This window comes from Tenrec ecaudatus, chromosome 2 (genome assembly GCF_050624435.1).
Source record: "Tenrec ecaudatus isolate mTenEca1 chromosome 2, mTenEca1.hap1, whole genome shotgun sequence".
NCBI lineage: Eukaryota > Metazoa > Chordata > Mammalia > Afrosoricida > Tenrecidae > Tenrec > Tenrec ecaudatus.
In genome coordinates this window covers 261602344-261628051 of record NC_134531.1, presented here as the reverse complement: position 1 = coordinate 261628051, position 25708 = coordinate 261602344, and positions in this window count along the sequence as shown.

Below are 25708 nucleotides of genomic sequence, written 5' to 3'. Positions count from 1 at the left end.
TTTTGTAAAGATGGGTTTCTTTTATCATATTCTTTGAGTTTTTCTTTATCTGGGAAGACTGTTACATTTCCATCTATCTTGAGAGATAATTTAGCTGGATAGAGTATTCTTGTGCTTGATTTATTTTCTTTCAGTGTTTGGAATATGTTATTCCACTCTCTCCTCTTCTTCATAGTGCATTCTGATAGATCTAAGCATATCCTTATTTGGGTACCTTTATATGTAACTGATTATTTTTTCCTAGCTACTCTCATGATTTTCTCCTTTTCCACAAAGTTTAACTATTATATGCCTTACTGACTTTTTCTTGGGATTCAGTATAGTTGCTGTTCTTTCAGCCTCCTGAATGGTTGCCTGGTTTTCATTCAGTAAGCTGGGGATATTTTCCTCAAAGAATTCCCTTGCTATTTTTGAAATTAACTTTGTGTGTCTTCCTCCGGTCATCTAATTATTCTGATATTGTTCCTCTTCATAACATCAGACATAGCTGTCAGGTTTTATTCAGCTTCTCCAATGATATTATTTGGCTTTTTCCACTTTTGTTAATGTCTGCTTGGCAATACTCTAGGTCATTGTTTTGATTCTCTGTCTCCTCCAGTCAGTTGGTGCAGTTCATAAATTTTCTACTGTCTTTGTTATCTTGTTCCTAAGCTCTTGTATTTCCCTTTGGTGTATGATCTTTATCTCCGTTATCATTTCATCATTTTCCCTATTGTTTCCTTAATACTCTGTATGACCCTAAGCAGCATTCTAAGATTTCTTTCTGTGGCAGATCAATGTCTGCTTCTTCTATGCATGTTGTTAGGCTCAGAACTTCTTCCAACATTGCCTTTTGTTTCTCCTGTTTCCTCATTGATTTTGTTGGGGCTGATGGCTGTTTGCATTGTGTTGTTTTAGGGGAGCCCGGAACCATTTTCCAGAGACTCAAAGAGAACTGAGCTCTCTCTGGGAGATTCATAGGAATGCTTCTTCAAACTTCCTGCAGCTAATTGCACTACAGGATTGTGCTGTGCTTAATTCTCTTGTGGCTTCACTCCTTTCCTAGCAAACCAGTATTCTGTTATTTGGAGGGCAAGTTGGATGGTCCTCTCAGGGGATGCTGGTTCAGTAGTTGTGAACCCCTAAGGATGGTGCTTTACCGGATGATCTAACAAGAAGTGTGGTGGTGTGGCCCACAGCAGCTTGGGGTGCCGCAAAGCATGCGCTGGGTTGCCTGCTGTAATGGGAGTGCCACAGAAGGCAGGTGTGTGTGCCTGCTTTGGTGTAGAGCACTGCAGATGGTGAGTGGAATTTCCCTAGGCCACTAGATCACAGTGTAGTTTGACCAGAGGAGTACTGGAAAGTGTTGGTGAAGCTTGTGAGGCACTAAAGCATGCGAGGCACTAGAGCAGGAGAAAGGAAGGTCCCTCAGGCATGTGGGACCACAGAGGATGGGCAGGAGCTCCCCCAGCCACGTGGAGCACTGTGGAAAGCAGGCTGATGTTCTCCCAGCCAGGTGAAACCCCCAAAGGGCAGACAGGAATACCCTCAGTGCCCTTGAAGGGTAGGTGTGAGTTTTACCTGCAGTGGGAGGTGGGCAGGATTTCCCCTAAAGGAAGAGGAATGGGCTTTCCCCAGCTAGGTGTTATGCTGTAGAGGGTTGAGCTCCTTTAGCTGGGTGGAGGGCGGGCATAATTTCCCTAGCCTAAGGGGAGTGGCCTGGAAGTTGGAAGTGGTATGCAGGAGGAAAGGGAAGTAGAAAAAAACTGAGGCCACTAAGACTGAAGAAGAAAAGTGAGAAGAGAGAGAAACAAAATAAATACGTAGCTAAGACCTGATCACCTGACTGTGGGGCTGCAGTGGTTTAACTTTCCCCAGAGACAGTGGAAAGCTGTGGCTGTAATGTAGTAAAGTCCTTGGGCAGACCAAACCAGCCCAGCTTTGGCCTAGACTGTAGCAGAGCTAAGGTTAAACCTTAGCTGAGTTCCACAGTGGTAAATCAAAAGCCCACAGCTGCTCAAAACCTAGTGTATCTGTACTAATTATCTTTGTGATCCTCCTCCTGTGACCTGGCAGTGTGGAATTCCCTCTCTGCTGGTCTCCTGCACTGATTTCTTCAGAGTCCTTCTGGTATCTGTTACTTGGTCGCCATCCTGCTGGAAGTCTGGTTGATAGTCTTAAGGGTTCCTTCTATCAGTTCAGTAAATCTTGAAAAGTGATACTCTCCCTAACCTTAGTTCCTGAAACTTCTGCTGCAATAGCAATGAAAATGAGATCATGTGATCACCTCTCTTAATTTTAAACCATGCAGTTTTCCCTTTTTTTGTTCACAAAACTTGATCTACATGAGCACAATGAAATGTTCTGGAATTCCCAGTCTTATCAAGGTTATCCATAATTTTTTATGATCCACACAGTCAAATGCCTTGGAAAAATCAATTGAACCCAAGTAACCTTCTTTTTGTTATTTTCTACTTCCAGCCAAGAGCTATCTGACATCAGCAATATCTCTTGTTGCATGTTCTCTGCTGAATCCAGCTTGAACCTCTGGCAGCTTCCTGTCAATGTGCTACTGCAACTGTTGTTGAATGATTTCTAGCAATATTTTACTCATCTGTTTTATTAACGATATTGGTTTTTTTAAGAATTTGCACATTCTATTGAGTCACCTTTCTTTGGAATAATTATAGTTATGATCATAATCTGTAAATTTACAATAGTAAAAACCACATAGCGTATCTATGATCCATAATATAGTCATGCAGTAAGTTAAAAACCTATGTACAAGTAGTGCCCAGAATATAAACGAGATCCATTAAAAATTACAAATTTGTAGCTCAGAAAAGATTTGTTTAAGAAAATGTTACTTTACTACAAGAAAATATTCAAAGATAACTTAAAATGTATCATTCTCAATAACTTAAAAGCCACAAATTTGGCAAGTGGAGGTGATTGTGAGGAAGAATTTCTTATGAGTAGATCAGTTCAATCATTCTTAGGGAGGACAAATTTACATAATATAAAATATTAGTATCCATAAGTTAGACTTTCCTAACCCAGTACTCTAGATATGCCTTTCACTCATTTTTAAAAGAAAAAGTCTTTATTATTCAATTAAAAACTGTTCTTCTGTACAATACACTTCAAACACATGTCCTTATGCCTTTAAACCCATTCCCAATGGTATTTTTCTGTATTTACTTCTTTATTATATATAATAAAGATTGCATCATTATTTTTACCATATAATTATCTTTAAAAGAAAATCTACCCCTCCAGAGTCATGCTTTCAAAGAACTGAAAGCATTTAAAACTGACATTTCTAAATCCTATAATTATCTGTTTCAATTATGAGATGTTTTCCACATGTTGGAGTCGTGACTATAATGATTATTTATAATAATCACCAGCAATGTGTTCTGAGACCTAGAGAAAGGAAAGATAGATATGTGGCATTTGTCTAGTAGATTTACAATGTCACGGGTGCTAATGCTCATAACATAATAGCATGGCATGAATAATCATCTAAATGAACTGGGGGATTTGAATTTGTTTACCAAATAAAATCAAGTAAATGTCTGTAATAATTATTGAGTAATAATATTTTATGTTTCCTCCTGCATTTTCTCTTTTTCAAGTTTGAGAAATGAACCATGATTCTAAACCACCTATGAATGAAAAAATGTAATGTGTGAATTGAACATTTACAGCTAAGTTGTGAACAACTAGAAACTGATAGTTTCTAATGTTATAAGCAACTGCTTAACTGTGATATGGTTTGATGAAACACTGAATACCGAAGTAAAGCATTCTAAATAAACTTTTAGAGTATGAACCTGGGTCATAGATGATCCTAATGCAATATGAACGGAACGTCTTTTAGAAACCTCAAAATCAAAGTTAAAGCAGGATGACGCTCTGGCAGTCAATTATTGGGTCATCTCTGAAGACTTAGTTGAAAGGCTCTTCCTACTCTTGTCAAATGAAACTTTCACTAAGAGCTACCTCCATCAAGGAAGAGTCATTGGTCATGTCTTCCTGTGGAGTTCTCCAGACAGGAGATTTGGGCTTTAATTATTGAAGTAACTTCACCCTACCATATTCTCCTTGCCTAAATAAATGCTTTCAACTCTTATCTGTGTGCTGTGTCATGACTACCTTGCAATAAACTAACTGAGTTTATATAGGAAAAAGCTGAGCATGTCTCTAGTATTTTAAAATAAAAATCCTTACAAGCCAAAACACTCACTGCATTTTGAATAGTGTTTAGCTAATTTATCATTTATAAACTGTATAAATATTTATAAACTATACTTAGAATAAAATAAAAATTTCAGATTCCTAACTAATCAATTAAACTCCTATGGAATGAAAATTGTATTTTCATCATTTTATGTACTTTTAAATAATATTTTTCTGATTCAAAAATTAATGTGAAACTGGAAAAGTTAGGAGAATAATGGACCTAATATTTGAACAAGGAAGTTAAAAAATCATAATTCCATTAATAGGGAATAGTTGCTTATTAGTCTTTGGTGGGGAGAGAGGCATTAATTAGGTTTCAGACCTGAGTTGGAAAGCAAACAATCCCACTCATTATTATAAATTAAATGTTGAATTATTACACAAATTAAAATTTTATTTTCATTGTGAAAGGATATCCGCAATAGACAATCACTACAAAATGTATCGAAATACTATGATGATCAATCACAATTAAAAAGAAAATTATGAGATAAACATGGAGCTCATAAATTCTCATCTGCTAGCACATCTTGCGAAGAAACATTAAAAGCATAGAACTGAAACTCTACATCATTTGGAGGGAATTATTATCTTCTTCAGAAGCTCTGTTTGAACAGTGTCTTATGCCTTGGTTTACTAATCACAAGGTCAGTCATTTGAAACCACCAGCTGCTCCATGGCAGAAATATGAGGCTTTCTACCCCCTTAAAGATTTACAGTATTGGAAACACACAAGGGCCCTTCTACTCTGTCCCATAAGGTCAATGTGAGTTAGAATAGAATTGATGGCGGTGAGTTTGAGTAAGTTTATAAACCTCCATAGTTTCCATGAATGTTGTTATTGCTTGCTGCCTTGGAGTTGATTCTGACTCATAGTGACCTCACTCACATAAAATATCTATAGTTTTGTCATGTAGCATGTTAAAGAAATTACGTGCCAGTAATGCCTGCAGTATAAATGAGATCCATTAATATGTCTTTGAGAATTTCTACCTACAAAATTCATACTTCAGAATATATTCATTTAGTAGTAATGTAGCCTTACTTCACTACAGCCCCCGGTGGCTTGCAGGTCAGTTACTGATCCTTGGATGAATGGAGGGAGGGACACTGGCCCAAGAGCAGATTGCTGTCATGTGGAGAGAGAGGAACCATGGGGAAAGGAAGCTTCCCTCCTTGTAGGGTCCCACGAGTGGGCAGCTGCTGTAGGGGGTCCCGTGATCGCAGCTCTTGTCTTGGAAGAGCAGGCAAGCGACTCTGGGCTCGGGGTCCCAGTCTGGGGATGGAGTGGGGCTATAGCTAGTCGCGGTCACGATGGCGGCAGCCTAGTGACCCAAGATGTTCCACGAATCGGGTCCTGTATCGCCAAGCCCCCTGCTCAGGACAAATGTGTGTGGTGGGGGTGGGGTGCTGTCCTAAGGGCATATTTCACTCACCAGACTCCTACCACTCGGCTACCTGGACACCAAACCCACCTTGTTCAAAAGAGCTCTCAGAGTATGCAGGTCCCCTGATCTGCCATCTTCCCAGAATCCCTAATCATTAATTTTCAATATTCATTTCTATCACATACAATGTCATAATAGTATGTATGCGAAATCTACTATAGCCAGATCCTACCCACAATTCTTTTTAGAATACTTAAGTTCAAGTTCCCTTAGACTATCCCATTCATACACACATTTGACCTATAGCAGGGTGTATCCAACTGTTCAAGCTTCCTATCAGCCATTTTTGTCTAAACAGCATTGCTTTTGCTCCAGGAATGTCTAAAAGCTGCTTTTCTTCTCTGAAACTTAGTTTAATATCCATTACATCTCTTTCAGCCATTTTAGGTAGGAATAACCAAAGAAAGCCTCTATGAATCAAAGGTTTCGTTTCCCATGCTCTTTCCAGGTACCAACTGAGTAAACCTTCTGACCATATCTGACCTCTCTGGCTATATAAGAGAAGGAAAATCCAGCTCCATGCAATTGCCATAAGACAGAAGTCACATATGCCTCCACCATTATTATTTTATATCTCTAGGACCCAACTCTCAGTACCAAATTAGATTTGGCTGAATTGCCTGGAGAAACAAAACGGAACAAATGTGGCATTCACATATATACAAGAAAGAACTATATCAAGCTGCAATATTATATTATCAAGTTGTTCCCACCATGTTCAACTCTAGTCTAGAGGGCTAATGCTAAGCCAAAGTCTTCTTCAGACTTACATAGCTGCAGGGTAATAAAACAAAAAGGCAAACCAGGAAACTGGGGTATAAGAAGACAGTGGGGGCAGTGTCTTGTGGATCCAAGGTGAGGGGGGACATGCCAGGCCACTAACTGCTCCCAGGTTGACAATCTGCATGGGGCCACCACTGGAGGCAGACAGAATCCAAGCAAGCAGAAAGGCAAAGGGAGAAAGAGAACAATCCCTAGTGTTGCTCATATTAAAAAGGCAAAATCCCCAAAGAGGAATCATCAGGCTGTGATCTGATTGGTAGATTGGATTCTAACCCTACGATGTCATCAAGCTAGAGGTTGACAAAAATCTGACCACCACAATAGAGTTTTTTTTAAATTGTTGGATACTATTTTTGTCGGTTTATTTATTGTTCTATTGCTTCTAATAACTGAACATGTTCATTTTTTTGTGTCGGTGATATTCATATCATTTTAATCAAGAATGGTTAAAGGAAATTTCGGGTTTTTCATCTGATCTGTTCAAGCTCTGAATTTTATAATACTTTTTTAAAATTTTGAAACTAACTTAAAAATCTTTATTAACTTAAACATTAGAAGTATTCTGTTTACTCAATTTAAAATTGTTCATGTGTAAATAAAATCTGTTTTCTTATATTTCAGTTTTAAAAGATGTAATCAGATTACCTCTCTAAAGAGTAGTTCTTTAACAGCTCTTGTTGAGCTCCATGTTTATGTACTTTGTCATTATTTCACTTTAAACTGATTTTCAAATGTAAGTGTTTTCAGAGTTTAAAAACTTAGTACATGAGGGATTCAAAAATTCTTGGAACAATTCTATGATATTTTAATTCAATTTCTCCATGAATGCTTTGAAGCACCTTTGTATTTGAAGTGTGATAGTTAGGTTTTGTTTGGAAGTACCAAAATTGTCATTGGTTTGGTGGTTAAAGCTTAGTATTCCACCAGAATGTCACCTAACACAATGTGGTCAACTCCAATAGAATGGAAGGTTAGAGTGGAGTACAATCCCCTTACTCAGGACACAGCCTTGTGCAATTGAAAGAAGTTTCCTTGGGGACGTGACCTACTTCCTATATAAGTAGACACTGTGGAAAAAGCTTGCTTGCTTTTTGTAGGGTCTGGATCTTATATCTGGCTCATAGACTTCCAGACAACTGATTGCCTATTGATCCCATCTGACTTGCCATCTTGCTTGTGGTGCTCCTACCAGTCTTAAGTTAATCAGCAACTATGAGAATCAGGAGAAGTCTCCAGTTTCACACCTGACCAGCAGATGTGGAACCTGCCTAGACTGGTTCTGAACTTATTTGCTTCTACCAATGTGTGAGATGGATTGATACACTGACTGCAAACAATGACCTCAAACATAGAAACAATTGTGAACATGATTTAGGACTGGTCAGGGTTTCCCACTGTTGTGCATGGGGTCACTATGAGTCAGAACTAACTCAAGGACACCTAACAGCACCAGAACAGGGTCACTGTGAGTCACAATCAACTTGATAGTACAAGTCACCCAACATTACATTTTTGCTAGTGGGAGTAGCAGATAGCCTCTGATAAAATTTAGGGACCTTGAACTCTGCTGAGAATTCAGAACACTCCTCTAGCAGTTATGGAAAATTTGTTCTTTTTATCCCCTCATTACCAACCCAAATAGGATCTAAATGCATCCTTTGGCCCTGGGGGTTAGAGACAGTCTTCTGCCCCACACCTTAGTATTCCTACTTAATCTTTTATATTGATCTGCTTGCTTTGAATTGCATCCAAGCCAAGGGCTTTCTTTGAAATGGCCCAGGAGAAGTACAATGAGCACTCTGTCTTGTTGTCTCACAATTCTAATGTTCCTCTTCACTACAAAGTTCTGTGACTTGCAATTTTGCCCAATGAATCTCCTTTTGGATACGTTCCTGGGAGTTTTAGAATCATTATCTCCCTGACACAGCATGAAATATGGTACGAGTCTTAGCTTGTCATTGAGGTTTGTTTGAAACAGGGTACCTTACTGTGATAATCTGGGTAGACTAGATAAACAAATTCATGGACATTCAGATGTGTATAAGAGAAAGCTTTATATACAAGAGCAGTTGAATATTGAGAAAACATCCCAGCTCAGTTCAAATCAAGTCTATAAATTCAATATTAGCATATATGCCCGATACCAATCTATAAAGTCCTCTTCAGACTCCTGAAACACATGCAATGACGTCAAGTGCAGGAAGATTACAGCCCAGTGGGTGGAAAATCTTGTGGATCTAGTGGCGTTGTAAGCATCTCAGCACTGGTGGGGGTCTCCACGTGCCTTCTCAAGCTCTCAGGGCACAGGCTCTGTCAGCATAGCGCCATGGGTCTTGTCAGTAGAGCGTCTCTCAGGGAATGAGCAGAGAGAGAGTGTGTGTCTCTGCCTCCAAGGAGGAAATATAGGAATTCCCAGAATGCTCAGGGAAAGGCCATACCCACACAGAGGCCTCATTGGCTATACAATGCTTGACTGGACTCTATCCCTTCATGTATAATCCTCTCAAATTGACAACAGATTCTATAACTACCACACTTACCCACTTTACCTGACTTGCTTATTGGAATCACAACATGGCTAACAAAAAAGGGCAGGTACAACAAGTGTCATTTGTTAAGTGGAAATGTCTTAGTCAAATCCAAAGCCATCTAGCCCCAGTGGTATTTTGCTTTATGTGAGAAAGCAACAACATCCCTGTCAGACTCAAAACCCATTGCCATTAAGTCATTGCTAACTCATTGTGAGCCTATATAGGGCTTCTGAGGCAGAAAGTCGTGCCTTTCTCCTGCAGAGTAGCTGTGCTAACTCACTGCCATCGAGTCAAAGCTAATTCCTAGTGACTCTCTCTGGGTTTCCAAGACTGTAACTGTTTACAGGAGTAGAAAGCCCAGACTTTCTTCCATGGAGCTGCTGGTGGTTTCAAACTGCCTACCATGTAGAGCACAACACCACCGGGCTGGTGGATTTGAATGGTGGACCTTATACTTAGAAGTCCAAATCTTACCTGAAACCACCACCAGGGGTTATTTTATCTGCCAATCAACTGCCTGAAGCAAAGATACCATGAGTTACTAGTCCACTAAGAGTCTCCAATTTGACTTGGTTTGGTTAACTTATAGCCCTGCTAAACTTAACCCTGATGTGGTAGACTAAACGGTTAGAGGTGTTTATCATCTGCATTAAACTGAAGGTGACAATGATAGTTTCACACAGTGGGAAGATTTCAAAGCCATTCTCATAATGCAAGTAGACAAACACACCTTTCGATGAACTTTATTTTCTTCTCATTGACTCTTGAGCAAAAGGCCTGGAGACTGTCCACCTCATAGAAAGCTATGCTCTGTCACTTTCTGTCACTTTCTGTAGACACTTTCTGTAGGACTGCAGAATATGAAAAGACATCAAACAAATTACCTAGATCGCTTTATTATAGAAAAGGCCATACTAAAAAGTCTTTCTCTGATAATACTGGCTGGAATTACACAACCCAACTCAAGTAGCCACTATCACTGCGCTGATGCAGCACCACATGGGATCCCATATGGCAACCCATTCAGCATCTAGACTAGACACTTCATGTTTCTGAAGTGGAGTGTATCACATGACACACTTATGACTCTTGCTAAAGTGCCCAATTTTTCTTAATGGACAGGACCAAACTGCAATTATATGGGGTATGCCTCTGTTCATTCCTTTCAGAAAGACTGCTTCAGACATTTGGGCTACCACTCAGAGTTATTAATGGTGACTCACTGTTGTGAGCACGTTTTAGGTTAGAGAATTGACTCTGGACATATCTGAAGTCTGTGAGTGGTGCTTCACGTAGCACAGAAACAACATTGTGTTGATAGGGCATTTGATGAAATGTGAAATGTCTATGCTGCCTAGCAGCCCCATACATTGGTATTATTAAGCAGTGGGAAAAGATCTTCTAAAACCAGCTTACAATGTTTGTGAGTCCTTTTCTCTCACCTTTTCTTGGTCCACTCACCTGAGGAAGACAGTTTGGTCATTAAATGGGCAAGGTGAATGTGGAGATGGAGGTTCATACTGATCTATTTTTGGAAATGTGAGATGCTGACTTGACCATTCCTAAGCATGCTGCTTCTTTCTTCCCTTTTACAGAAAATTGAAGCTAGTTGGGCTTGTATATTCTAGTAAAATGCCAACTCAAAGGAATTTTCAGGAATTAAAACATGATTCTGGTTCAATCATCTAGATTCTTTTATTGAATTGACATAGTTTTAGATAACAAAAATAAAAACTTTGTGCTTGGCACACTGCTCAGATAGTCCTTTTGTGTGTATTCCTACTGCTTTCTGAAGGTTTCGTGACAATGTCCACATTTCTCTTGCGCCTAACCCTTCAAGACAAAGGATTTAGATGATGAGAGGATGATTGAGAAAGGATGAAGTTGTACTACTGTAACAGGACACACACATCTTTCTGGAAGAGCGGCAGCAACCTCCCTCATTAGGCGGAACACCTTAGACTAAAGAGGTGAAGAAAAGAGAGGAGTGTTAATAATATTTTGCTTTTTATAACTGCCCCGGCAGTCTTCTTCTTTAAATAAAATGCCCAATTTTAGCTCTTTCAGATGGTCTCAAACACCTAGAATTTAAATAACTGCTGGGCAGTCAATTGGAAATAACAAAAGGTAACACTTTTGTCCATACTTTCCTAAAAACTTGTCAAAACTTCTGGATGCCTTCCCCAACCCTATTCTCATACTTATTTTTAGGATGATTCCTGGGCACGCCGAATCCCGAAGTAGATTGCAAGAAGGAGGCGATCTATTCAACTGCCACCAAACAGTCTCTCAAAAAACAAAAATTAGGTTCAACTCATTAGACTGAATTGGGAAAGTTTAATACCCTCCCCACCACGCCTTACTGATTAAATCCCAATTTGGAGACCCTTATAATAATTTCTATATAAAATGTTTTCTTTATAAATAAGTCCTGTGCAAGAGTCACCATTAATTTACCTTCTTTCTGAAACAATGGACCCACACTTTAGAATGATTTTAAGAGGACTTCTGGTTTCTAATAGAGCTACACTTATAATTGTTATAGACTTTAAGTGACAACGGAAAGCTCTCTCTCCAAAATGAGATTATTCTCAACTTGGGACAAGAATTTTTTAGATATAGTTGAGTCTTTATTCATAAGTACTGTGTAGATAGTTTTACCTACAATTGAGAGTCATTCCATTGGGAAAGCCGATAGAAATTTGTGGAATTAAACTGAGTGGGATTGTTAGGTTATTCTGAAAACTAGTTACCACTGTTCATCACTATTATGAATATAGCCTTGTAGATCATATGGATTCTTTCTGATAGACATGATTCAAATCCCAGATTTCAGTTATGACACTTAAGGTTGGAATCAGACTGTCTCAGGTTTGGGAGTTTTCTATCTCTGAAAATATGAATATACTGAAAGTGACATATTACATAACTGTCTGGCACAGTCTCAAGCATATAATGGAAACAGAAAAAGACTCATGGTTCTTTTTCCTTACTTGTTTCCTTTAAACTGTTTAAGGAAACAGTTGTAATATGTTTTCATTAGTCATTAATTATTTGAAAATTTAAATTTCTGACTGTCTTTAAGTAAAAAAACACACACAACAAAATCTTGCCTACATTATGTGATGGAGTGAAGTAAATTAAACCTTGGAGCCTGCAAATCTAGACACAAATTGAGACTGTATTACTCATTGTCAGTGTAAGCACATTACTTAAATTTGCTGACCTATAAAAATTAGGAGTTTGGAGAGAAGGATCACTTCTGTGCTAGCATACTTTCTAAGACCAAAAAAATAATAACCCTTGAATACTACTAAAGCATTCTTCTAAAATCCTTGAAATTTATTTTATTTCCAATTTGGAACTATCATCTTTAAAAAATATATTGCCTATACTTTTGCCCTCTTAGACACCGTATTCAGAACACATTGAACCATTTATTGATAAATCAAGACTGGCATTGTGGTCATTATGCATTAGACTTTTCTGTAGTACTGAATCCTTTGAAATATTTATTTCTCATAATTGTATATTTAAAGTTTCTGAAATGTACTAACATTCTTCCAAATTCTAAGAAATGTTAGCTTTATTATTTTCCTCTTATCTTCACAGGGAAAGAAAGACCAGACTTCAACCCCGTGCTCCAAGACAACAATGCAACACACTGACATGAAGCAGGGAACCAATAGAGAGGCCTGAGGGGCCAGCCCCATTACCAACATGTACAGCACCACCCTACCCACAAGAAGAATTCACTTCAGAGGACAGCACTGAATCTACAGCTCAAGAAGAGGGGCTTGTCTGATCACAGCACAGAGGAACTAATGAGAAGTGGAGAGTGAAGCACATCCTGGCCCACCAAGCCCTGAGGACAATATTTCTGCTCAGAGAAGCCAATGCACAGAAACGACGACAGGGCACAACATTCCAAACTGACCCATAGCACCACGGGGGACAACACTAGAGACACACGGCAGGCATTGTGCCCGCCCTGAGCCCACTATGCCGAAGCCAGACACTGGGAGCTTGCAGCAGAGCGGCAGGAGGAGCAGAGTAATGAAGTCCCCAGGGATAGATGTGGGGATGTGAGACCAGGGCATGGCACCACATAAGACTCGATGGGAAAGCAGTCATAAAGGACAACAAATAGACCTTGAACTATTTATAAAGTTTTTGTTGTTGTTGCCTTTTTGTTGTTGTAGCTATTGTTTTATTTTCTATTGTTGCTTCATTGTGCTCGGTCTTGTGTTGGTAATATTGTTGTCACTGCATGTCTATCTGGAAGGGATAGGTGAGATAAACAAGCTGGAAAAGAGAACAACAGGGTGACAGTTCCAGGGGGACATGGGAGAGCGGGAGGCAGGGGAAAGGAAGTGGGTGTTAACAAACCCAGGAACAAGGGAACAACAAGTGATCCAAAATCAGTGCCTAAGAGTGTAGGAGGTCTGGCAGGGCTAGATCAAGGAAGGCTGAACATGACAGTGGGACAAGAGAAAAGTACAAAGAAATAGAAGAAAGAGCTAGGAGGCAAGGACACTTACAGAGATCTAAATAAAGGCATATACAGATGTAAATATATTTATATACAAGGGGATAATAGAGCTATGTACATATGCACATTGTAGGTTTGGTATTAAGGAAGCAAATGGATAGTGGGGCCCTACGCAAGTACTTCCTTAGCACAAGAACACTTTGTTCTACAAATTTGGCAGTCTGAGATGCTCATCTTTCTGACACAATTGCTGAAGACAACAGGTACATAAGCAAATGTGGTGAAGAAAGCTGATGGTGCTGGCTATCATAAGATATGACGTTTGGGGTCTTAAAGGCCTAAAGATAAACAAGTTGCCATCTAGCCGAGAAATGACAAAAGCCACATGGAAGAAGCACACCAGCCTGTCCTGACATGATTGCTGAAGACAAAGCGGGTGCATAAGCAAATGCAGTGCAAAAAAGTTGATGGAACCCAGCTATCAAAAAATATAGCATCTGGGGTCTTAAAGGTTTGAAGATGAACAAGCGGCCATCGAACTGAGAAAAAACAAATCCCTAATGGAAGAAGCACACCAGCCTGTGAGATCACAAGGTGTCAAAGGGATCAGGTATCAGGCATCAAAAACAACAAAAAAATGAAATCATTATGAATGAGGGGGAGTGCAGAGTGGGGACCCAGGACCCAGTGGGTGCAATTGGACATCCCCTTGCAGAAGGGTCATGGGGAGGAGACGAGCCAGTCAGAGTACAATGTAGCAATGATGAAACACACAATTTTCCTCTAGTTCTTGAATGCTTCCTCCACCCCACTATCATGATACCAATTCTACCTTATAACTCCGGCTGGACCGGAGGATGTACACTGATACAGATAGGAACTGGAAACACAGGGAATCCAGGACAGATGAACCCCTCAGGACCAGTGATGAAAGTGGCGATACCAGGAGGGTGATGGAGGGAAGGTGAAGGAGAAAGGTGGAATAGATTACAAGGATCTACATATAATCTCCTCCTTGGGGGACAGAAAGCGGAGAAATAGGTGAAGGGAGACGTCAGAAGGTGTAAAATATGACATAATAAAAACACTTTATAAATTATCAAGGGTTCATAGGGGAGGGGGTAGCGGGGAGGGAAAGGAAAACTGAGAAGCTGATATCAAGGGCTCAAATAGAACGCAAATGTTTTGAGAATGATGAGGGAAACAAATTACAAAAGTGCTTGACACAATGGACGTATGTGTGGATTGTGATAAGAGTTGTACAAGCATCCAATAAAGTGATTTAATTTATAAAAATGAGGAGTTGATACCAAGGGCTCAAGTAGAAAGCAGATGTTTTGAGAATTATGAGGGCAAGAAATGTACAAATATGCTTGACACAATGGATGTATGTATAGATTGTGATGAGTTGTACAGCCCCCAATAAAATGATTAAAAAATAAAAAACAACATTGAAGAATTAATTGGTCAAATTTTATTGCCTTTTTTAACTCAAATTTGATCTAAAAATTTAAATTTGATTTGATTAAAAAATAATCAAAGCAGGGAATTATTTTATCTCTGGTTATAAAACTCTTTAAATATATCTTCTCTAAGCTCTTCTACATTATTACATTTATTTGTAGAATTAATTCATATTCCTCATCATTACTAAACACACACTTGGAATTGTTAAGTCTATACAGAAAGCAATTGAATTTTTATGACAAGGCTCCAGGATATCTGCTTTACATGAGATTCTGGCAGGTGTTAGGTCCCTGTCGGTAAAGTGAGTATGTTCTGCGCACTCTTCCTGCTCAATGCCAGCCCAGGCTTCACAAATAGATTGTCACAACTGAATGCCACCAAGCATGACGCGTATTCTGGCAGCTCTTTTCAAACGCATAGCTATGGAATGAAATTAGTGTCTAGGGGCTGTGTTGAGCTTTAAAAAGGAGAGAGAGAGAGAGAAAGAGAGAGAGAGATTGTGCGCTACACCAGTTGAGCACATTATCTTATTATTTACTTGTTATTCAAATGTATTCAGAAGTAAATAATCATGTTTCTTAAACCAAAATATCCAATTGCTTTGAGTGTAACAACCAATAAACCACTAGAGGATAACAAAACCTTTTGCAGATCATAATGGCCTAAGCTCTGCCGCATCTCCTATTTTAACAAGGGTAGATGCCCATGAACCTTTGAAATGCGAACCGGAAACTGATGGATTTGATGAAGATCACCAATTATTAAATGATGCTCCCTACAGTGCTCTAGACTGCATGGGAAAGGATTTATTTGTTGTTGTTGTTTTTATTAATGTAAATATGTATACCAAAACTCACTGCCATAAAGTCAATTCCAAATTATAACAACTCTATAAGATGGAGTAGAACTGATTCTTAGGATTTCTGAGACAATGAATCCCATCCCCCATGAAGCAGCCTGTGCTTTCCAACCACTGACCTTCAATCAGCGGTCTAATTCTGTTCTCATAACACACACACACACACACATGCTGGTACATTGTGTGCATAGGTGTGTGTAAGATAAAAGGTATTGCTTTTTGAGTTCTAGTTCATAAATGTATGGGCTTAAATATTTATAAGCATCTCTCTCTGAGTTCATTGGGTGGCTGCAAACAAGTTCTCTTAGACAAGAATCACTTTTCTTAGATCTTTTAGGGTAACTTAAAAAAATACAATTAAAACAGTGACTTCTGCTAAGGCATGTTGGAACAATTGAATTCATAGCAGAATACACAGCTTAGAATGTTATAGTGATTGTTCTATTTATGTATGTATTTCTATTCTGAAGGGGATAGATACAGGACAACACTGAAGGACACGGGACAATCCCAAAGGCTTCCTATGAAGAAGTTTTAGGAAATTCAAAATTGCTTGTTGAGAAATAATAGCTTCACAATTTTACAATTTTGTTTTTAAAAAGTGTCTATAATTTTGTAGGAAAACTTTTTTAAAAATCGTTTTATTAGGGGCTCATACAACTCTTATCACAATCCATACATACAATTGTATAAAGCACATATATACATTCATTGCCTTCATCATTCTCAAAATACTTGCTCTCCACTTAAGCATAAGGTCCTCATTTTACCCCTCCCTCCCCGCTACTCCCTCTCTCATGAACCCTTGATAATTTATAAATTATTATTTTGTCATATCTTGCCCTGTCCAATGTCTCCCTTCACCCACTTTTCTGTTGTCCATCCCCCAGGGAGGAGGTCACATCTAGATCCTTGTAATCTGTTCCCCCTCCATAACCCTCCCTCTCTCTACCCTCCCAGTATCAACACTCACACCACTGGTCCTGAAGGAATCACCCATCATGGATTCCCTGTGTTTCCAGTTCCTATCTGTGCGAGTGTACATCCTCTGGTCTAGCCAGACTTTCAAGGTAGAAATGAGATCATGATAGTGGGGATGGGGGTGAGGGGAGGAAGCATTTAGGAACTAAAGGAATGTTGTGTTTTTCATCGTTACTACATCGCACACAAACTGACTGGCTCATCTCCTCCCCTAGACCCTTCTGCAAGGGATATTTAGATGGGCTTTGGGTCTCCGCTTCACACTCCGCACCTCACTCACTATGGTAAGATTTTTTGTTCTGAGGATATATAATACCTGATCCCTTTGACACCTCGTGATTGCACAGGCTGGTGTGTTTCATCCATGTGGGCTTTGTTGCTTCTGAGCTAGATGGCCGCTTGATTACCTTCAAGCGTTTAAGACCCCAGATGCTATATCTTTTGATAGCTGGACACCATCAGTTTTCTTCACCACATTTGCTTATTCACCCGCTTTGTCTTCAGCGATCGTGTCGGGAAGGTGAGCATCATAGAATGCCAATTTAATACAAGAAAGTATTCTTGCATTGAGGGAGTACTTGAGTGGAGGCCCAATGTCCTTCGGCTACCTTAATACTAAAGCTATAAATACATGCACATAGATTTATATCCCCATCCTCATATATAAATATTTGCATATGTACATGTCTTTATCTAGACCTCTATAAATGCCCTTTGCCTCCCAGATCTTTCCTCTATTTCCGTTGACTTTCTTCCTGTCCCACTGTCATTCTTAGTCCCAACCATTACCCTTGATCATGCCCTACCAGGTCTCCCACACCCTCCTCACTACCGATTTGGATCACTTATTGTTCTCTTGTCCCTGGGTTTGTTAACACCACTTCCTTTTCCCCACCTCCCCCTCTCCCATGTCCCCCCGGAACTGTCACTCCCATTGTTTTATGCTCCAGATTGTTAATCCAGGCTATCTTATTTAAACAGACCTGCGGAGATAATAACATGCACAAAAACAAGACAGAGCAAAACGAAGCAACAATATACAACAAAACAACAACAAACCAATGACAAAACAAAACACAAGAAAGAAGAGCTTGTAGTTAGTTCAAGGGCTGTTTGTTGGCCTTTAGGAGTGTTTTCCAGTCCAGTCTGTTGGTGCACCATGCCCTGGCCCCAAAGTCCACCTTCAGCATTCCCTGGGGACTTCGCCGCTCCATTTCCTTGCTGTTCTGTTGCACCCCCTTCGTGTTTTACCTCCATATGGAGGAATCAGATCATGTGAAATTCCTGCACTCTATCTCCTGTGTTGTCTCCTGTAGGGCTATGGGTCAGTGAGGGGCGTCATGTCTCTTAGTGGGGCCATCCATGTAGTCCTCTCTGTGGACTGGCTGCTCTAATCAGAAACATCGTCCTCAAGGCCTGGTGAGCCAGGCTGTGTTCCACTCTCTCCTCCTCCCCCTTCATCTGCTTCCGTGTGGTGTGATCAGATATGTCCCTCTCCCAGAGCTGCAGATTCAATGCCGTCCTTTGAAATAAATTCTTCTGGGGGGAGAGGCAGGTGTCTACTTAATAGTTGGGATTGGGGTGGGTCCCCCAGACCTCTCCACCGGTTCCCTACTCCACGCTGGCATGTTGCATTCACATCTCGGAGCACTGGGTTGAAATCTGGTCCCTCTTTCCCTGTGGAGATATAAACAATAACCTCCCCTTGGGTGGGTTGTGCCCTGTGGCCCCACTACCCATTTCTTTTTTCTTATTATTTTTTCCTTTCCCCACCTCCTTTTTAGCTGTCTACCTTGTGTATCCCTTTATTTGATCTGGTCACTGCCATATTACCTGGTCCTCACCCCAGGAATGTTTGTATACCGTAGCTTTTTCCCTGTGCCCCTTTTGCATTTTTTTAAAATGCTTACCTCAGCAGACTCATGTTGTACTTGTCCTTTTGTGCTTGGCTTACTTAACTTAACATGATTTCCTCCAGTTCCTCCCATGCAGCGATGTGCTTCATATGTTCATCTGTAGCAAAACTTTTAAAATATCATTTGATTGTGTATATGTACTGTGTCTAACACCACTTAACATTTCTTTATTTCATATACACAATGATGTTGTGCAACTGTATTCCTTTGAAATCTGAAAAAGATAGCCCATAGTGAGGGAATATAATAGCTTATTAATAGATTCTATTTTTGCAGTGTCATTTTGGCAGAACCCAAGGCACTATGCTGTTTACAGCTCCTCGGGGCCTGTTAGTAGAGTCGCTGAAGGAATTATCTACTTCAGCAGTTTATTTTGTCCTCTTTTGAGATAACTATGCCACCACGCTGCCTACTTATATGCATTAGAGCTAGGTTTTGATATTTGTTTTTAAAGGCAAAGCAGTGAAATTGCTTGCCCATTCTTTCATGCTATCTATACCTTTACTGTCATTTTAATGAAAAATATCTACCTAACAGATCAGAGAAGCTATATAATCAAAAGCCAAATAACAAAGTAATCAACTTTTCTACTTGTTTGTTTTTAGATGCTAACACTCTCTGAAGGATATTTGGGCTGTGACATATGCACAGGCTGCTGCTGGTGGTAGTTTTGTTTATTTTTCAACATCATTTGTTGGTTTGAAGCAGCATTACCAGTAAGTTGTAGCTGATCAGTAAGACGTGACCATTTGAGTGAAGTGCTGTAGGCTGCTTAATTTCACATTTCTAGAATTCTCGTGTATCCTTAAAAGTAGACACATTACTTTCTCTAAGAAAATATTTAAAATAATATTCCAGGTGTAAATAGTGCCAGGGTTTCATAAGTCACTAATCTGGTATTTCTTATATCTCTTTCCTTTTCAGTCTAAGTGACACTCCACAATCCTGCTTCCCCTACTTCTGACTCCAAACAGTTTCTGAAATCTTCTCCCCATTCAAAAATTATTTTCACTGCAAAAAGACTCAGGACTTCCTTTGCCATATCAGCAGAGCTTTGTTTGTCAAGTACAAATATGAGCGGCATTTCTAAGAAAGGCTCAATAAAATCTAATAACTTATTTAATATTGGGATCAAGGTAGAAGAGGATGGTATTTAGATAATTAGAATATGAAGACTGGCAGAAATCAGGGTAGGATTTCAATTTAACCTTTCAAGTGAGACTCAACTCTTGCCCATTTTCCTTACTGAAATGCTTGCTGCTACCTCGGGTTCAGGGATATTTACTAAGGTTTTTGCTATTTACCAAGGCACTTAAGAAATGAAGAGTGAGACATCAGAACTTTCCGAAAAATTCATTCATACTTTCAAACTACTTTTGAGTGGTTTTCTTCTTTATTTGTTAAAGTATGTTAATTTTTTCTTTGTGTATTGCCTCGCCTGAAAACACATCTTTTCCTCCAGATCATGTACATAATCTTTAGCCTGGATACTTAAAAGTTTCTTGCAGAGATAAACATTCTCCCTGGAAATATTTTGGTGCACAAAACTTGTCCTAACGTGTTGGAGGGTACAGCATTCTGTACCCTTTGCTCTAAGGAGCTCAATCCACTGCTAGACATTGTACCAGACCCCTGGTATTTTAAAACAACTAGACCCCAGAGTTTACATTTTAAATAAAGAAATAATATAATGTTATATAATACAATAAGTGTGTGGGAAAGGGAAGGGAGAAGAATTTTAGGAAAAAAAAATAGACAAATTCTACCTACAGTAGATAGTGCAGACAAGCAAGCACCTTGTAAGAGACAAGAATGAAGAGACAGGAAAATCTTGCCAAAATTCTATGACATTTCTGCTCTGCTCATCTCCCAGTTTGTCACACTGTTGTGGCTTGTGTGTAGCTGTAATGCTGAAAGCAATGTCACTTGTATTTCAAATACTAACAAAGATACCCATGAACAGGTTTCAGGGTGTCTTCCAGATTAAAAATCGATGAAGAACAAGGTGATAGGCTCTCCCCTTCTGAGAGCCTAAAAATGTTATGAATAATAGTGGGCCACTGTCTGACCTGGCACTGGCAGTTAAACCTCAGGTTCAGACAGAAAGGCACTCAAAATATGATGGAAGAAGAGCTACTTTCTCAAAGTAGAGTCAAACTGAATGGTGTGAAGGGAGCAAAGCCTTCAGGGCTTTATTTGCTGATGATACATGACTCACATGAGAAGAAACACCTACAGGCATCAATCCATAATGGGAACATGGAACGTACAAAGTAGGAGTCTAAGAAAATTGGAATTCATAAAAAATGAAATGGAACATGTGAAGATCAATATCCCAGGCATTAGTTAACTGAAATGGACAGGTCTTGGCCATTTAAAATGGAACAAGCATCCAATTTACTATGTCCAGAATAACTATTTCAGGAGGAAGGGTGTCACTCTCACTGTCAAAAAGGAGATGTTGTCTGTGATAGAATAATATCTCTAACCCTGCAAAGAAGACCAGGTAGTACAACTGTTTGCTATTCAAATCGTCAAATTGAGTGCTGAAGAAATTAAAGAATTCAACAAAGATTCTCAGTTTCAATCAAATATGCAATCAAGATGCACTGATAATTACTGGTGATTGGAACGGAAAGATAGATTAAAAAGAGGAAGGATCAGTAGGCAGAAAATGTGGCCAGAGTAAGCTTGAACATTCGTCATTTAAGCGACTACATACTGAAGTTAAAAGAGCTTTTAAGCAACTTTGATTAGTTCTTAGTTTATTTTCATGAAGCCAGGGGGATATGCTATATGGTAGTTACAGAATTTCATGTCAACTTTATAAATAGGTCTAGGGGTGGAGTCTATCCTGTCAATCAGGTCAGAGCCTGATGATGCTTCCTTATGTGTTTGGCCATCTCATAAGGATTCGGAGAATTTTCTTTCTCCCTGGAAGTGGGCCATACTCTCTCTCTGCTTCAATTTTCTGCTCTTTAGTATTTAGAGAACTGGAGGAGCCACAGGGAGACCCACGTCAGCACTGAGATGCTTCCACTGCCACTGGATCCACAGAACTTTTCACCCACCGGCCTGTGGTCTTCCTGCATTTGGCATCATTGTGAGTTGCTGCTGGAGACTGAAGAGGAATCTATGGACTAGTATCTCACAAACGGGCTAATATTAGACTTACAGATTTGATCTGGACTGGGCTGGGATGTTTTCTCAATATACAATTGCTTTTTGATAGAAAGCTCTCTCGTACACACATATGAGTGGCTCCAGATTTGTTTCTCTAGTCCGCCAATCTCTAACAAATGCTACATAAATAAAAATGCTTTAAAATGATAAAGGAGTTTTCTTCCAGTTTATTGAATTTTCTTCCATCATAGATGTAAATAATGTAGAAGATCTCCATATATTGTCAACCTACCTCCACCAAAATCATCATCAACATTAATTGAGTAAAGGATCTCCAATGTGAATGGCTTATTTAAAATAAAATTTTGGTCCCAAGATGTGAAAAGTATTTTGCATAATGAAAACTCAAAACCAACATCCCTACTAAAAGTATGTAGAGCAATAATATTTCCAAAGTATAGAAATCCCTTAGAGTTCTTTATGTTCAGGGGAAAGATGAAACTGGGTTTTGGTTAAGCAATTATTCTCCAATGAGCCACATAATGATCCATATTCTCTACAAAGAAATGGGTTTTAAAAGACAAATTGAGCTTTTCCAGAATGTATATACACATAAAATTACAGTCACCTTTCTTACTTTTAGTTATTCCTTCCCCAAATTTCTTATTATAATATAAACAAAGAACTACAGTTCATGTTCTAGTAAACATGTGATAAACTGGCTCACTTTTTAAAAATTCTATTTCTTAGCGACTTTGAATACGTTTTAAGTTCGAGAAACAACTCCTTCCTTCATATAAACTTGGAAAACTTTTGTTTTCGTTCTAAAGAATAGGTTAGCAGGAAATCAAATGTACATGAGTAATGATTACGACTGACTTCCACCAGTAGATTGTGCCTCCTATAAATAAACTCTTGGCAATTTGATTACATTTCAAATATAGTTACAACTGAAATATAATATGATAAAAATTGTTTCCAAACACTTACCCACTTAGTTCACATAGTTCTTAGGAATATACATTTGTTCTGCGAGTGTTCACTTTTATTTGTTCCTATGTCATATTCTCTATTGAACATTATGTACATGTATGTCAATTAGGGTTGTGTCCCAATTAAAGTGAAAAAAGAAAGTAACACAGAGTAACTTTGTTGGCTTGGCTTCTCTAGAGAAATGGAACCAGTACGGTTGTGTGTTGTGTATAGGAAGAAGTTTATCTTCCACTGTTTGAGGGACAGGTAAATCTGGTTTGATTCAAGTCAGGGCAGTGTACTGATGACTTCCGGGAATGCCAGATTGATGCAAAAGGAGAGAGTGGAACCAGACCGGGAGGGCCAGGAGGATGGTGGTAGGTGCAGAGATCTGAAGTTGACCTAGTGAATTCATCATCGGTCGTCCTCTAATAGCTCCTGGGATAGGAGACCTAGCAATCAGGAAAGATACAGCTATGCCAGAAGATGAAGAGCAGACTCTCCTAAGTCTCTCTCCTCTGTATGCAAAAAGGCTTATAATGTCCAGGAGGTGTCATCAGGCTGCAATGTAATTGATAGGTTGAGCTCTGCTCCTACCCTTACTCAGGAGTGACTAGTTCACATGGCCCTAAGTATCACAGCAATGTGTGAAGATTCCTACTGACTCTGGTGGGTCCAGGGAATATCTCTTTCGATGGCTTCTGCTGTGCCATCTTTAGGGTGCTACCATTTTTCTAATGAAAACCAGATTGTCGTTTTCGTGTATCTGCTACTAATCCAAACAGAATGTCTCTTTTCCAGGGATAAAAAGAGGCGGAGCAACAATGCTGGTGACCATTGCTTCCTATTTCAATAAAGGAAAAAGGTTTTGTCGATATCCAATAAGTATTTGTGTGTGGTTACATAAATAAAAGAGTGGATCTATGAATCATGCATTCAATTACTAATTTTCAAAAAATTGAATGCCATCATACCATTCAGCATGAAAATGATGATGGAAATAGTTGATATAATATACCACATAGCTGTTGGCATAATGGTAATGCATTGGGCTAATAACCTCAAGGTCAGCAGTTCAAAACCTCTGGCCACTCTGAGAAAGAAAGGCAAGGGTTCCTAATTCAGAAAGAGTTGTGGTCTCAGAACTCACAGGGGCTATTTAGCCAGTTCCATATGAGTCAGAACGGACAGGCTGGCAGTGAGTTCAGTGTTGGTTTTGGTATCGCTGTTATCCTCTCAGATTTTAACTACTGCAAAGCCATGTATTATTTAAAGACCATTTCCTCTCAAAATAAGGAGATGCTGAATGATTTAGTGGCTGAAATAATAAAGCACAAAGAGCAGAAAAGATCCAGGTAATCCAATGGAAAGAAGGCACGGGAGAAGGCATCGGGGAAAAAAGAAAGAAGGAAGGACACAAAAGGAAAATGACTTAATTATCAAAGATCATCAGGATTTGATGGCAGCTAGAGATCTAAGCGTGAAATAGAAATAACATCCCAAATTCATGAACAAAGAAGAATGTGTAAATTGAGGAGTCGTGTCTTCTCAAGTTTAAAGCTAAAGTTAGATTAAACCGTTTTTGATAGTAGTTGAGGTATAAAGAAAACGTCCCCTGATAATGCTGACAATTTAAAAGCTCTTGATGTAGCTAGAACTATAGTTCTTTCTATTAAAGCAACAAAATAGTCTGAGGCAGGACAAGATGTCTTTTTTGTAAATCATTTTCCCTAATGCCTAACTCTCTCCTCAACTCTTCACTTGAGGCAGAATGGTTTCATTATTTAAATCAAAATTACCCAGCCCAGGAGAATTTCAATGGGGAAAGTAAAGGGCATTTCTTACCATGCTTTGGGCTCTTTTTGAGTCCACAGGATGCTAAACATAAGGAAGTTTTATTCTGAATAATCTAGCTGAACAACAATGCAGACGGCACAAATTAAAAGCTACATTGTTTACAGTATTTTCCCAAAGATTTACAACTCCTTACTCTTCCTGATACGTGGTGAGACCTGTTAAACTGGAGAGCCTGTGCTCTTTTACTCAGGAGTCTGTTTAAACTGAAAGGCAAATATGTTGGAAGAAATAAACAGCATTATAAATGTCATGATTCTTTGCAAATGCAAGCTAGGAAAGTAATGGAAAACCCAATACTAAACCCATGCAATTGGAGAGCCGAGGTCAGACTAAAACCCAGGTATATACTGGCATGCACTTAAATCCTTTTATCCTTCGGCCCATTTACAGAAAGCACACAGCTACCACTTGTTTGATTTTATCAATATATACATATATGCAACTTTACATATGGAACTTTGTAAGATAATCTACTGATTTTCATTATCTACTTGATTTGCTGAATGATTAACACAGTCATGAATTCAAACAGTCAACATTATATGGTCATTTTTTACCTTTATTGTGTACCAGTTATTATGCTATGAAAAATGAATGTGTAGATGATTATTTTGATATTTGTCTACTAAATTATAACATGCATAGTATAGACATTAAACCTCGGGACACATCTATCAGAGCCAGGCTACAGCTGGTGAATATCAAGGATATGGTCATTTGCCTTCAAATGAATTGCAAATAAATTTTGATTGAAATAGAAAGCCATTGGTACAGTAATATTCATTTAAATTTGGGCCAAATTGCATATGTAGCTGCCACAGATTAGGGAAATTTTAATATTGTCATTGAATAATATACATCTAATATGGTATGTGCTAATCATTGACCTATCATGCTATCTTCTCTAATTGAGCATCAAAAGCTTTATTAATTATATGGTACTATATGAAGGGTGGCATAATAAATATTATGGTCATACTGTTTAATTACAATATGTAGTTTACTAAAATCTAGGTTTCTATTGTTCTTTGAAAGGCTATCTGTGTAGGTATTCT